Below are 15,398 nucleotides of genomic sequence, written 5' to 3' on the forward strand. Positions count from 1 at the left end.
TGTGTGTGTATATGTATGTATGTATGCTTGTGTGTGTTTGCATGTATGTTTGTGTGTATATGTATGTTTGTGTGTGTGTATGTATGTATACTTGTGTGTGTATATGTATGTATGTATGTATGCTTGTGTGTGTTTGCATGTATGTTTGTGTGTATATGTATGTTTGTGTGTGTGTATGTATGTATACTTGTATGTGTATATGTATGTATGCTTGTGTGTGTTTGCATGTATGTTTGTGTGTGTATGTTTGTGTGTGTGTGTGTGTATATGTATGTATGCTTGTGTGTGTATATGCATGTATGTATGTATACTTGTGTGTGTATATGTATGTAAGTATACTTGTGTGTGTATATGTATACTTGTGTGTGTATATGTATGTATGTATGCTTGTGTGTGTATGTATGTATACTTGTGTGTCTATATGTATGTTTGTGTGTCTATAAGTATATTTGTGTGTGTATGTATGTATACTTGTGTGTGTATACGTATGTAAGTATACTTGTGTGTATATGTATACTTGTGTGTGTATATGTATGTATGTATGCTTGAGTGTGTAGGCATGTATGTTTGTGTGTGTGTATGTATGCTTGTGCATATGCATGTATGCTTGTATGTATGTATGTGTGCATGTGTATATGTATGTAAGTATGCTTGTGTGTGTGTATGTGTCTATGCTTGTGTGTATGTATGAAAGTTTGAGTGTATGCATGCATATATGCTTGTATGTTTGTATGTATGTATGCTTGTGTGTGTGTGTATATGTATGTATGCTTGTGTGTGTGTGTATGTATGTATGCTTGTGTGTGTGTGTGTATGTATGTATGCTTCTGTGTGTGTATGTATGTATGCTTGTGTGTGTGTGTGTATGTATGTATGCTTGTGTGTGTGTATGTATGCGTGTGTGTGTGTGTGTATGTATGTATGCTTGTGTGTGTGTGTGTGTGTATGTATGTATGCTTGTGTGTGGATATGTATGTATGCTTGTGTGTGTGTATGTATGTATGCTTGTGTGTGGATATGTATGTATGCTTGTGTGTGTGTGTATGTATACTTGTGTGTGTATGTATGTGTTTGTGTGTATTTATGTATATATGCTTGTGTGTTTGTATGTATGTATACTTGTGTGTATGTATGTATATATGCTTGGGTGTTTGTATATATATACAGTATGCTTGTGTGTGTATGTAACCCCTAATCTGCTGCTCCCGACATTGCCACCACTATAATAAACATATTGACTCCTAAACCCCTGCACTCCTGCCTCGCAAACACTAGTTAAATATGTTTAACCCCTAATCTGCTGTCCCTAACATCGCTGCCACCTACCTACATTTATTAACCCCTAATCTGCCGCTCCGGACATCGCCGCCACAATAATAAACATATTAACCCCTAAACCACCGCCATTGTATAGTCTGGGTTGTGCCAGATTTAGTATAGTGTACTTCAATTCTTTTGAATAATCCCAGTGAGATTTACACTCATACTTTGTCCACACTGTTACTTTGCACCCTCATATTTGCTCCCTTATCCTGGGAGTGAATACCAATCCAAGTATGAGGTTATATTAAGGCTGATATATTGAGATACTTTTAAACTAAGAGCCTTATACGTAATTGTTTAATCCAGATACGACATAATATATTTACAAGTGGTACACAATGTAACAAATAGTGAGGGGATCAATGTGAGTCGGATATATAACATTGAACATGTAAGGGGGATGATATTTATGATTCGATATGACAAATACTATCCCTGTACATGTTTCTTACTGAAACTGCTACATATTAACTATTACTATTAAATTAAATTAAAATATTAAATCTAGACAGCACACACTGTTACTATTATACTGACATGGCTAACTATTATTAAATGCATTTATTTACTCAGTATTACTATAGTCTTATTGCTGTTTAATACTAGCCGCATAACGGCAGGCTTGAGTGAGAACGGATTGGCACTAAAAGTGAAGTATCACACTGCGAGATAACCTGATAGTAAATGCATATATACATGTGTGCAATACTTTTTTTTAAATATTTATTTATAACCAGTAGTGGAAAGTACAAGCAAGAATATGTCATAACATCAAACAACAATATGTTACTTGTTTTGCGCCACGCAGGGCCATTGATATAGTTTCACGTAAAAAGAGGCAAAATACGTCAGAACAATAATTTTCTTGTTATGCACCACACAGAGCCAATAATAGGAATTTAAACAAAAATAGAGTACATGTTAGAACAAAAAGAAACATTTCAAATTATTTAACATTCTTATACTCTTGATTGCTCCTAAAAGCCCTACATTCTTTATAGACACTACTGTTTTTCTAACATTTTTACCATACATCCACACACAACCCCACACACATACCCCCTATAGAAAAAAAAAAAGAAAATAAATAAATAAATAAAAAATTTCCTGGCTTAATTAGCTCCTTCCCTGACCTCTCCCCACTGGTAAGGTAACCTCTCCTCTGCTATCAAGGTTAGGAAGGGTACTAGATTTTTTAGAGGGCAAATAAATTGCCTTTGTTTATCTAGTGGCCATTGCAAAAGTACCTTTAACCATTTGTTAAAATACTTCCTGAGCTTTGTCTCCTTTCTTAAATTATTGTCATAGAGTTCTACTCTCATCTGGAAATACATTAGCTTAATAAATTCCCGTAACACAGGGGCACTTCTTCCTATCCAGTTCCTAGCTATTAGATTTCGAGCTGCCATTATACCAGTATTAACTAATTGACTCCCACCTGGTTCTAGGTGACCTTGGTACAAAAAAAAAGATTATAGATGGGGTAAGTTCAATCCGTGACCCCGTATATTTATTTAACCAATAATTTACCTTAGCCCAAAATTGTCTAATTTTGGGACATAGCCATAAACAATGCAATAGGTCTGCTCTCCCTGCACTACACGTATAGCAAGAAATATTCAGATCTGCACTAGCCCATTTATTTAACCTATCCGGTGTTAAATAATAATTGTTAATGATTCTTCAATGCATCTCCCTCCAGCTAATTACCGTCGTCGCTGAGATACTTAAACTAATGCTTTTCACTACCTCTTCTTCCTGAACATTAGGGACATATTTTTGCATCTTCTGTGTGATTACCCTGATATGGTTGGATCCTAGCCTATCAAATAGAATATTATACCAATATCTTAATGATCTAATACCTGCTTTATACAAAATAAGTCCCGCCTCCATCTCTTGTAAGTCCCAACCTGACTCACTTGAATGAGCAAGTGCTGTCATGAAACTTCTAACTTGCAGGAAGGCATAAAAGTTATTTTGAGGTAGCTGAAATTTTTTTGCTATCTCACCATACGTTTGTAGCTTATTTGTACCTGTTATCAAAAATTGTACAAAATATAGAATTCCTTTTTCGTACCATTCTCTAAAAACTATATTATTTTGTCCTGGAGAAAAATCCGGGGTACCAATAATCGGTAAATATCTCGATCTTTTATAGTCCACGCCCATTAAATTACAATATTTTTGCCAGGCCAAAATAATATTCGAAATTGTTGAAAGTTGTTTAATATTCTCAGGTAATTTTGCATATGTGTGATGAAGGGCCGATTTTAAGTTGAAAGGTCTTATTAATTCTGTCTCGATCTCATAGTAGGTGATATATTGCGATTCAAGCAACCAGTCTAATCCATATTTTATCATTGCTATCCAATTATAGTAGCGTAGGTTTGGTAAAGCCATACCTCCATATTTTTTAGGTACAGTTAATCTGTCTAGGGTGATCCGAGGTTTCATCTTGCCCCAGATAAATTTGGTACATGCCTTATTAAATTTAATAATATCTTGTCTTGTAATGAATAGTGGTATATTTTGAAGTAGAAACAATAGACGCGGAAAAATAATTGTCTTGATAAGCATGATTTTAGCTGAAAGTGAAAGAAAATATATATTCCATCTCTGTAGCTCAGCATGGAATTTAGTAAAATAGTCAGCGAAGTTGAGTTTATACCACTCTCCTGGATCTTTCCCCAAGATGATTCCCAAGTATCTGATATGAGCTACTTCCCTATATGGATGTTTGTTATAACTATTTTTATTTTTGTTAATCCATAATATTTCTGACTTTTGTATATTTACTCTGTAACCTGTAAATTTGCTAAACTGATTAATAATCTCCAGACTTATTGGGATACTTACCCTAGAGTTGCTAAGAAATAAAATAACATCATCCGCATATAATGAAATGACTATCTTATGATCTCCTACCTTGATACCTTCTGATCTGTCCCTGAGATGGATTGCCAAGGGCTCTAGCGCAATATTAAAAAGAAGTGGTGATAATGGGCATCCCTGCCTAGTGCCTTTTTGCATGGTAATATATGGTGTATATCCCCCATTTACTATTACTTGTGATCTTGGCGATTTATATATCAGATTCACCAAATTTACTAAATTGCCTGAGAAGTGTGCAATATATACATGTGTGCAATACTGTTGTTTTCACACTGTGAGTGCCTCCAGGACTCAAAAGTTACACACTAACAGTACACTACCTATCATATTTCACATACTATATTGATGGTGATATCAAACCAGATAGGGAGTTCTACTTTTTATTTGTTGCATTGAGTTTTTGCATATCATATAGAGGGGATTTACTATTGGTTTATTATTCTTTTGAATAATCACAGTGAGACTTAATATATAAAGTGTTAGATAAGGTAACACACAGTGAGGGGATCAATTTGAGTTGGATATACAACATTGAACATGTAAGGGGTATGATATTCACGATTCGATATGATAAATACTATCCATGTACATGTTTCATAGCGAAGCTGGTACATATTAACTATTGTACCTAATATAGACGGCACACTCTGTTATTACCATACTGATACGGCTAACTATTATTATGCTCATTTATATACTTAGTATTACTATAGTCTTATTGTTGTTTAATACTAGCCACATAACAGGGCAAGCTTCAATGAGAACAGATTGACATTAAAAGCGAAGCATCACACTGCGTGGATTGAGACAACCTGATACTCAATAAATATATGCATGTGTGCAATCCCGTTGTTTTCACACACATAGAGGACTCAAACGTTATACATTAGCAGTACACTATCATATTTCACATACTATATTGGTGGTGACTTTAACCCTAATAGGGATTTTTTCTGTTGCATTGAGCTACTTGCATATTATACAGAGGGGATTTATTATTGGTGTTATCAGCAGGCTTTACTTATTTATATCCTAATCCTCCTCTTTAATAACATAAACAGAATTTTGAACCAATGTCTGAGACGTTTTTTAATTGTTTGTATTGTGTTATAGTTTTAATTAATGTAAATAAAGGTTATATTTTAACGTAACCCACTTGTGACCCTTATTGCCCTTAGGTTAGGACCTAGAGTGCTATATATGCATACTTTACGAGGGTCAACACGTTCTTTTTGTGCTTTCCTTCTTTTTGTTCTGCACTAGATAAATATTATTAACCCCTAATCTGCCGCCCCTAACATCGCCGCCACCTATCTACATTTATTAACCTCTAATCTGCCGCCCCCAATGTCGTCGCCACTATAGTAAAGTTATTAATCCCTAAACCTAAGTCTAACCCTAACCCTAACACCCACTAACTTTAATATAATTAAAATAAATCTAAAGAAAACCTACTATTAATATAATAACTAAATAATTCCTATTTAAAACTAAATACTTACCTGTACAATAAACCCTAAACTAGCTACAATATAACTAATAGTTACATTGTATCTAGTTTAGGGGGTTTATTTTTATTTTACAGGCAAGTTTGTATTTATTTTAACTAGGTAGAATAGTTACTAAATAGTTATTAACTATTTAGTAACTATTTAGTAATGTAGGTGTCAGCGATGTCGGCAGTTTAGGGATTAATAAGTGTAAGATTAGGGGTGTTTAGATTTGGGGTTTATGTTAGGGTGATAAATGTAAACATAAATTTAGTTTCCCCATAGAAATCAATGGGGCTGCGTTACTGAGCTTTACGCTGCTTTATGCATTGATGTCTATGGGGAAATCGTGCATGAGCACGTACAACCAGCTCACCGCAGCTTTCAGCAGCGCTGGTTTTGGAGTGCGGTGTGGAGCACAATTTTGCTCTATGCTCACTTCTTGTCTTTTAACGCCGGGTTTATAAAAACCTGTAATACCAGCGCTGTAGGTAAGTGAGCGCTGACAATAATGTGCAAGTTAGCACCGCACCCCTCATAACGCAAAACTCATAATCTGGCCGTATGGCAATTACCTTGCTAAAATTGCTCTGTTGAAGTTTGCTTGTTTCATTCACAAGCTGAAAAGAAAATTAACTTTTCCCACTCTTGATTGACACCCCTGTAAAGGCTCCTTAAAATGTTCTGTAATATGCCACATCTTTATTTTCTATAGTCGAGGGGATATTTTAGTCAATGTATTTTCTGTTTTATTTTAAAAAAAGCATATTTCAAATGTATTTTTAGCTAATATTCTTGTACTCAGTGAACTAATGTTTTCTTGTTACACTTGCAGAGGTGCGTCCCTCTACACCAATAGCACAGATGCAGTTGTCCTTTTCAGTCAGTGAGGATTAGTGGGAAATACAGAGCTAATACTACTGAATACGTTTCAATTTAAACATCTTTTTGTAAATAAAAAATATCTAATATGAATATAAAAGAGCAGCATTTATACACCATAAATATTTTTAGCTATAAATTGTTAAAGGGACAGTAAACCCAAAATGAATCTTTTTGGTTCAAGTTGATTCATACAGAGCATGCAATATTAAACAACTTCACAGTTTATTCTACTATCAGATTTGCCTTGTTCAGTTGAAGAGTATGCTTAGGAACAGCAATGCCCTACTGGGAGTTAGCTGAACACATCTGAGGAGCTAATGACAAAAGACATGTGCTGTATGTGCTACCACCAATCAGCAGCTAGCTCCCAGCAGTGTATTACTGCTGCTGTGCCTACCTAGGTATGCTTTTCAGCAAATGATACCAAGAGAACAAAGACCATTTGATAATAGAAGTAAATAGGAAAGTTATTTAAATTTTCTGCTGCGTTTGAATCATGAAAGTTTAATTTTGAGTTTACAGCAAAAATATTTATGCCATTTGTAAATGCTCCACTTTCAAATGCATAGCAGCCATTTTTTGAGTACAGTTTCCCTTTAAATATATAAATATTATCAAATATTTTCCGTAAATATAAAGTAATAAACAGTCTATAGTGTGGCAGAAGTAATACCAACTGATTAATTCAAAGCCCACTCTGTAATTGTATATCTCTCATTACTTCCATAATGACTTTTTCTTCAACAAGTCTATTTAGCTATTACAATTACAATACAGAAGTTATTAAAATGTATAATTCATTTAGTGTAATATACATCTAGTTACAACACAATTCCTCTGGGTCAATAACTCATTTAGGTAGAATTTCTTACAATTACCAATTGTTCTAGATACATTTTCCAAGTCAGATAAAGATTAGTTGATAGATTTCCAACAAGGGTGACCTCTAACTGAGAATATTTGCTTTAATTTTGAATGGAATGTCTTATGCACCGTTATCTCTAATTATTATAGGACTAGCTATATTGATAGAGTGCTTTAATGAGCTATCAAGCAGTACCTTCCTACACATTCATCTTCCAGACAGTTAACCCTGATTATACATCACAAAGCAGACCTACATAAAGACTAAAGGGACTACAGAACAATGACACCCCTATATCACTTTACCCTAAAAAAAATATGATGTTTTAATAATGCTCACTAAATGCCAAGTGAACAGCAATATTCATGAAACAAAGAAAGACAAGCAGGATGTGAACTCATAGGCACAGATATATAAAAATAGGATTTTAAATGATATTTAATATCACTTATAATACTTTCATGTAATACATAACATTGCTATGTATGGCAGGGTTTGACAAATGCTTTTCCCCTGGTTGTCATGGGAACTTGAAAATGGGTCTTGGTGCCTGGTTAGCTGATTCTGCTCTTTGGGGTGAGGAAAGGTGCAAGGCTCACAACTGAGCTTCTGCTATATATGGCATACACTACTTTCACTGCCATGTGTTACTTAAAAGCAGCTGCTGTACCTCCATGCAATGGCCAGGCACAGTGCCCTCTTCCATTCCCTTTAACCCCTTAATGACAGAGGACTTACCAGGTACGTCATTGGAAAAACTCCCCTTAATGACAATTGACGTACCTGGTACGTCCTCTGTTGTTAGAAGTGCTGGAAGCGATCATGATCGCTTCCAGCTGCTTACAAGGGATTGTAGTGATGCCTCAATATTGAGGCTTCACTGCAATCCCCTATTTTACCCACCGATGCAGAAAGGGCCACTCTGTGGCCCTCTCTGCATCGGCGATTGTTGTGCACACTTTCGTTGGTGGGTGGGAGCAGCTTGTAGGAGGAGGGTATGCTCCAACTTCCTTACCGGTGCAATCACAATGTAGCAATGCATTGTCGTGATTGCACGGTTCCGGTTGTAGCCGGGGGGGGGGGGGGGCGGAGGCGGCGGGTGCACGCGCAAAATGACCGCAAGTAAAAAAAATAAAAAAATACAGAGGCCGATGCAGGGGGAGCTCTATTGTTTAGTAAGGGATCTGGGAGGGGGAGGGAAGTAGATTATTTAGGGGGGGCAGCTACACTACAGAAAACAAAGGTTTTATATAAAAAAGTTAATAAAAACTATTTTTGGGGGCAAATTGGGTACTGGCAGACAGCTGCCAGTACCCAAGATGGCGGCAAATAGGAAGAGGGGGAGGGTTAGAGAGATGTATGGGGGGGGGGATCAGGGAGGTTGTGGGGTAAGGGGGGATCCATCACTGCAGACTATATGAAAAAAATAAAAAAAATAAAAAAATAATTTTTATTTCAGTACTGGCAGACTTTCTGCCAGTACTTAAGATGGTGGTGACAATTGTGAGGTGGGGGAGGGAAGAGAGCTGTTTGAGGGGGGTCAGGGGGTGGGATGTGTCAGGTGGGAGGCTGATCTCTACACTAAAGCTAAAAATTAACCCTACAAGCTACCTAATTAACCCCTTAACTGTTAGGCATATTACAAGTGTGGTGCGCAGCAGCATTTAACGGCCTTATTATTACCAAAAAGCAACGCCAAAGCCATATATGTCTGCTATTTCTGAACAAAGGGGGTCCCAGAGAAGCATTTACAACCATGTGTGCCATAATTGCACAAGCTGTTTGTAAATAATTTCAGTGAGAAACCTAAAATTTTGAAAAATTTTACAGTTTTTTTTATTGGATCGTATTTGGCGGTGAAATGGTGGCATGAAATATACCAAAATGGGCTTATATCAATAATTTGGGTTGTCTACTACACTACACTAAAGCTAAAATTAAACCTAAACGCTCCCTACAAGCTCCTTAATTAACCCCTTCACTGCTGGGCATAATACACGTGTGGTGTGCAGCGGCATTTAGCGGCCTTCTAATTACCAAAAAGCAACGCCAAAGCCATATATGTCTGCTATTTCTGAACAAAGGGGATCCCAGAGAAGTATTTACAACCATTTATGCCATAATTGCACAAGTTGTTTGTAAATAAATTCAGCGAGAAACCTAAAGTTTGTGAAAAAATTTGTGAAAAAGTCAACAATTTTTTTTATTTGATCGCATTTGGCAGTGAAATGGTGGCATGAAATATACCAAAATTGGCCTAGATCAATACATTGGGATGTCTTCTAAAAAAAAATATATACATGTCAATGGATAGTCAGGGATTTCTGAAAGATATCAGGGTTCCAATGTAACTAGCGCTCATTTTGAAAAAAAGTGGCTTGGAAATAGCAAAGTGCTACTTGTATTTTTTGCTCTATAACTTGCAAAAAAAGTAAAGAACATGTAAACATTGGGTATTTCTAAACTCGGGACAAAATTTAGAAACTATTTAGAATGGTTGTTATTTGGTGGTTGTAGATGTGTAACAGATTTTGGGGGTCTAAGTTAGAAAAAGTGTGTTTTTTTCAATTTTTTCCTCATATTTTATATATTTTTTTATAGTAAATTATAAGATATGATGAAAATAATGGTATCTTTAGAAAGTCCATTTAATGGCGAGAAAAACGGTATATAATATACGTGGGTACAGTAAATGAGTAAGAGGAAAATTTCAGCTAAACGCAAACACTGCAGAAATGTAAAAATAGCCATTGTCATTAAGGGTAAGAAAATTGAAAAATGGTCCGGTCATTAAGGGGTTAACTTGCTGCAACACTAATTAATCATGCACTGTGTTCATCTGATCCAGACTGGACTGTTACAATTATGGCTAAAATACTTATGATTGTGTTTCAAGGAGTTAAATCACTGCTGCAGGTGAGTTGTGCAACAACCTTTTAGCTCTTTCATTTCAGACAGGTGTTTTACACAAGCATTGATTAATTAATGGAAAGTAAAAGCTTCAGTAAGAAAGTAAGAACATGTTCTGATGCATTAAGTCACGTTCTTATTGCACTATTGCTTCCCTATACCTCTGTGTAACCCCCACAAAGAGATTAAACAAATCTCAGCACCTGACTGGTCTGGAGCTGCACCAGGCCCCTGAGTCAAGCGTACATGCATTGTCATCTTGCTCATCTCAGCATTAGCAGTGTATTCCTGCTCCAGAGCTGACTCTAAAAGCAAGATGCCATCAGTGTAGAACTTCCAAATCATTGACATCGCCACCAATATGCAGGACAGTTGGGAGTTCTGCATGTCACTGAGCTCTGAGGTGATATTGGTATCTTACATTAACCACAAAATGTCGCATACGTGTTCCTATCCACATACTCCTGAAATGTATTATAATATCTTGAGTTTACAAGAGATGTTATAGCAATGCTTCCATATTGCAATAGAACCAACAATTTGTAATGATACATTGGTAGATGTATTGTTGTAAAAATTGTGAATGCCTCCAACAGTGAGTCTAGGAAGTTGCTTTTAATGTTTGGAAGATCTGCTACTGTCCTTTCCATAGCAACACTGAAATTGTAAAAGGTATCAGCTTCCTATGGATTTCATAGCATTCTTGCCTAGCTCCATCCACTTTCTGACTAACTTTGCCCCTAAGTAACAAATACTTTACTGATTTGCTGCAACCCAGCCACAGATCCTCCTGCCTCAGCCTCAGCCCCAGCCTTCCTGACACACATTCTAGGGAAAGTTCTAGGGAAATATACATATTTGCAATTGGTAGTGTTACCATAACTATAAATAGATGTAGAAGAGAGCTGGGAGCACTTTATTAAAGATATAAACTGTATTCAAAGCCATTTACAGTTGGACTTACAGGAGTCTGGTGTGTCACTATTACATATATACTCAAGTTTTTTTTAAATACGTATATTGATTAAACATCAAGAGCATACACATATGTCCTTACATGCACTTACTTTTTTTTTTGCAATAAGTAATGTGGGTGTTTGCTTAGATGTCAGAATATTTAGCTGTTGTTAGTGAATGTTACCATAACTCCCCTGTTACGTCACTGTAGCATAGCAACAAACCTAGTCCTATCAAATGTGGGAGGTTAGCAATCACATAAGAACCACACAAAAGTTAAGGGGCTCAAGCACTGTTGCAGTTCACATCTAATTTTCTATGGGAACCACTAGAACACAATAGTGAGAGTATCTTATCATTGTCATTATTATTTTCTGAATGAACACTGCAACATTTTTACAGCAACACCAAAAACTGTTGTAAACTGTGTTTATCTTAAATAAAACACAAGTAAGGCAGGAAAATCTCAATGGGGAAGATCAAGATGAAATTATAACATTGCATTAAACCCCACTTCAATAAAACCTTACTTAATTACCATGTAGCATTGGAATGGATACATTTTATTGTTGTTAGTGGAGGTCACAATTATTCATAAATGACTATGACACATAACTATGTGGTTCCAGTGTTATAATGGTTGGGCCTGCAGCTTCCTGGCAGCTGGTCCTACAGGGCTAGATTACCTTATCGTTCTCGCTCAAGCGTTAACTTTGCTAGAAGTTTAATTTTTTGTGAGCATTATGTAGCATTCGCATTACAAGATGAAACTAAAAAGATTGTGTGTGAGCGAAACCCGGCACTCACAAAGAGTTGGAATTCAGATATATATCGTGACCGTGTTAACGCATTCTCCCCATAGACTTCAAAAGAGCTCACAAACTGAAAAAAAACTAACACCTATACTCACATGCTAACTCAAACGGAGCTATTAATATTCTACATTCCAATGTTCTTCACATTAAAATATTAAGGTACGTTATGTAGATATTAATTATAAAAACAATTTTAAAAATATTAATAATAATTATTAAAAATTATTTAAGAGGTTCTTAAAAATTCTACAAAATCATTAGAATACATATGTATTTTTAACATTTTATATAACCTATATAATAATTGTTAAATAGACATGTGCAATTAGTTTTGGACAAATTCAGAGATTCGGATGAATTTAAATTTCCGAATCGGCACCATAATGAAAATTCCGAAAATGAATAAATCAGTATCCGAATTTTCGGATCCATTCTTTATTCACATTCTGAATTTTTCATTGTTCGAATCTAAAAAAACGCCGTTCCCCGACATCGCCAACACTAACTAAAACACTAAATAAAGCTATTAACCCCTAAACCGCAATTCCCAAACATTGCCAACCCTAACTTCACCTATTAACTCCTAAGCTGCAGTTCCCCAACATCACTGAAACTAACTAAAACACTAAATAAAACTATTAACACCTAAACCGCAGTTCCCAAACATCGCAAACACTAAACTTATTAACCCCTAAACCGCAGTTCCCCGACATTGCTGACACTAACTAAATCTATTAAGCCCTAAACCACCCCCTCCACATTGCAGACACTAACTAAACCTATTAACATCTAAACCACCTCCCCCCCCACATCCCAACTACCTAAATTGAACTATATTAACCCCTAAACCTAACACCTCCTAACTTTAACATAATTAAAATAGACCAAACTTAAAGTTACAATTAACTAACTACCTATTTAAAAATAAATACAAACTTACCTGTGAAATAAAAATAAATCCTAAGATAGTTACAATATTACTATTTACTAACTACCTAGTTAAAATAAATACAAACTTACCTGTGAAATAAAAATAAATCCTAAGCTAGTTACAATATTACTATTTACTAACTACCTAGTTAAAATAAATACAAACTTACCTGTGAAATAAAAATAAAACCTAAACTTAAACTAAAAAAAAACTAAGATTACGAAAAATAAAAAATGAATGGCTAGATTACGAGTTTTGCGTTAAGGTAAAAAAGCAGCGTTAACAGGTCCTAATGCTGCTTTTTTATGCCCGCTGCTATTACGAGTCTTGCAGGTATAGGTGTACCGCACACTTTTTTGTCCTTACCGCAAACCAAATTACGTAAATTTCGTAAAGACTTTTTTCTATGGGACTTCCATAGCGCCGGTATTACGAGTTTGTCCTGGGAGGTCAAACAGTGAGTGGTACACCCACTACCGCCAAGATTCATACCGCATTTTAAAGTCAGTAGTTATGAGTTCTACACTACAACGCTGTAGCATACAACTAAAGTGTTGGACCTGGTAGGTGAAAGGATTTTACAAAAACATTACAGTTTTCCTCAATCAAGCCTTACCGCCACTGGTCCTCATAGACACAAGCAACACAGCTTGCAAAAACCCTTGAAATGCAGATGTAAAGAAGCACCTGGTAGTACTCTCTAATACGTCATGAAAACTGTGAAATTTTCTTGTACACGGAATTCTCTTACACTTATGGAACTTATCCTTAAATTTCATGAAGTTCAGTTACTTCCTCACTTTTGATGTAGATCTAATTTGAAAGTTTTATAAATCCTTCATACTTTAGCTCTCAAAGCACTTTGGCCCAGATTACGAGTTTTGCGTTAGAGGCTATGCGGTGCTAACAAGCAGTTTTCACTCACCGCTCACTTACCGGCAGCGCTGGTATTACGAGTTTTCAGAAACCCGTCGTTAAAAAACAAGAAAGTAAGCGTTGAGCAAAATTTTGCTCATTACCGCACTCCAATACCAGCACTGCTTAAGTCAGCGGTGAGCTGGTCGTACATGCTCGTGCACGATTTCCCCATAGGAATCAACAGGGAGAGCTGGCTGAAAAAAAGTCTAACACCTGCAAAAAACCAGCGTAAAACACCTTAACACAGCCCCATTGATTCCTATGGGGAAATCAAATTTATGTCTACACCCTAACATGAACCCCGAGTCTAAACACCCCTAATCTTACACTTATGAACCCCTAATCTGCTGCCCCCAACATCGCCGACACCTACATTATATTTATTAACCCCTAATCTGCCACCCCCAATGTCACCGCAACCTACCTACATTATTAACCCCAAATCTGCCACCCCCAAGGTCGCCGCCACTATATTAAAAATATTAACCCCTAAACCACCGCACTCCCGCCTCGCAAACATAAGTTAAATATTATTAACCCCTAATCTGCCATCCCTAACATCGCCGCCAACTACCTACATTTATTAACCCCTAATCTGCCGCCCCCAACGTCGCCACCACTATACTAAATGTATTAACCCCTAAAAATAAGTCTAACCCCAACCCTAACACCCCCTAGCTTAAATATAATTACAATAAATCTAAATAAATATTCCTATCATTAACTAAATTATTCCTATTTAAAACTAAATACTTACCTATAAAATAACTATAAAATAACTAATAGTTACATTGTAGCTATCTTAGGTTTTATTTTTATTTTACAGGCAAGCTTGTATTTATTTTAACTAGGTAGAATAGTTATTAAATATTTATTAACTATTTAATAACTACCTAGCTAAAATAAATACAAAAGTACCTGTAAAATAAAACCTAACCTAAGATACAATAACACCTAACACTACACTATAATTAAATAAATTAACTAAATTAAATACAATTACCTAAATTAAATTAAATTAGCTAAAGCACAAAAAAACTCCACTAAATTACAGAAAATAATAAACAAATTACAGATATTTAAACTAATTACACCTAATCAAATAACCCTATTAAAATAAAAAGCCACCCCAAAATAAAAAAACTTTAATATAGTGGCGGCGACGTTGGGGGCGACAGATTAGGGGTTATTAAATGTAGGTAGGTGGCGTCGATGTTAGGGACGGCAGATTAGGGTTAATAATATTTATCTAATGTTTGTGAGGTGGGAGTGCGGCGGTATAGAGGTTAATATGTTTATTATCGTGGCGGCGAAGTTGGGGGCGGTAGATTAGGGGTTAAAAAGTGTAGGTAGGTTGCGGCGACATTGGGGGCGGCAGATTAGGGGTTAATAAATATAATGTAGGTGTC

The sequence above is a fragment of the Bombina bombina genome, chromosome 7 (genome assembly GCF_027579735.1).
Source record: "Bombina bombina isolate aBomBom1 chromosome 7, aBomBom1.pri, whole genome shotgun sequence".
In the NCBI taxonomy this organism is placed as follows: domain Eukaryota; kingdom Metazoa; phylum Chordata; class Amphibia; order Anura; family Bombinatoridae; genus Bombina; species Bombina bombina.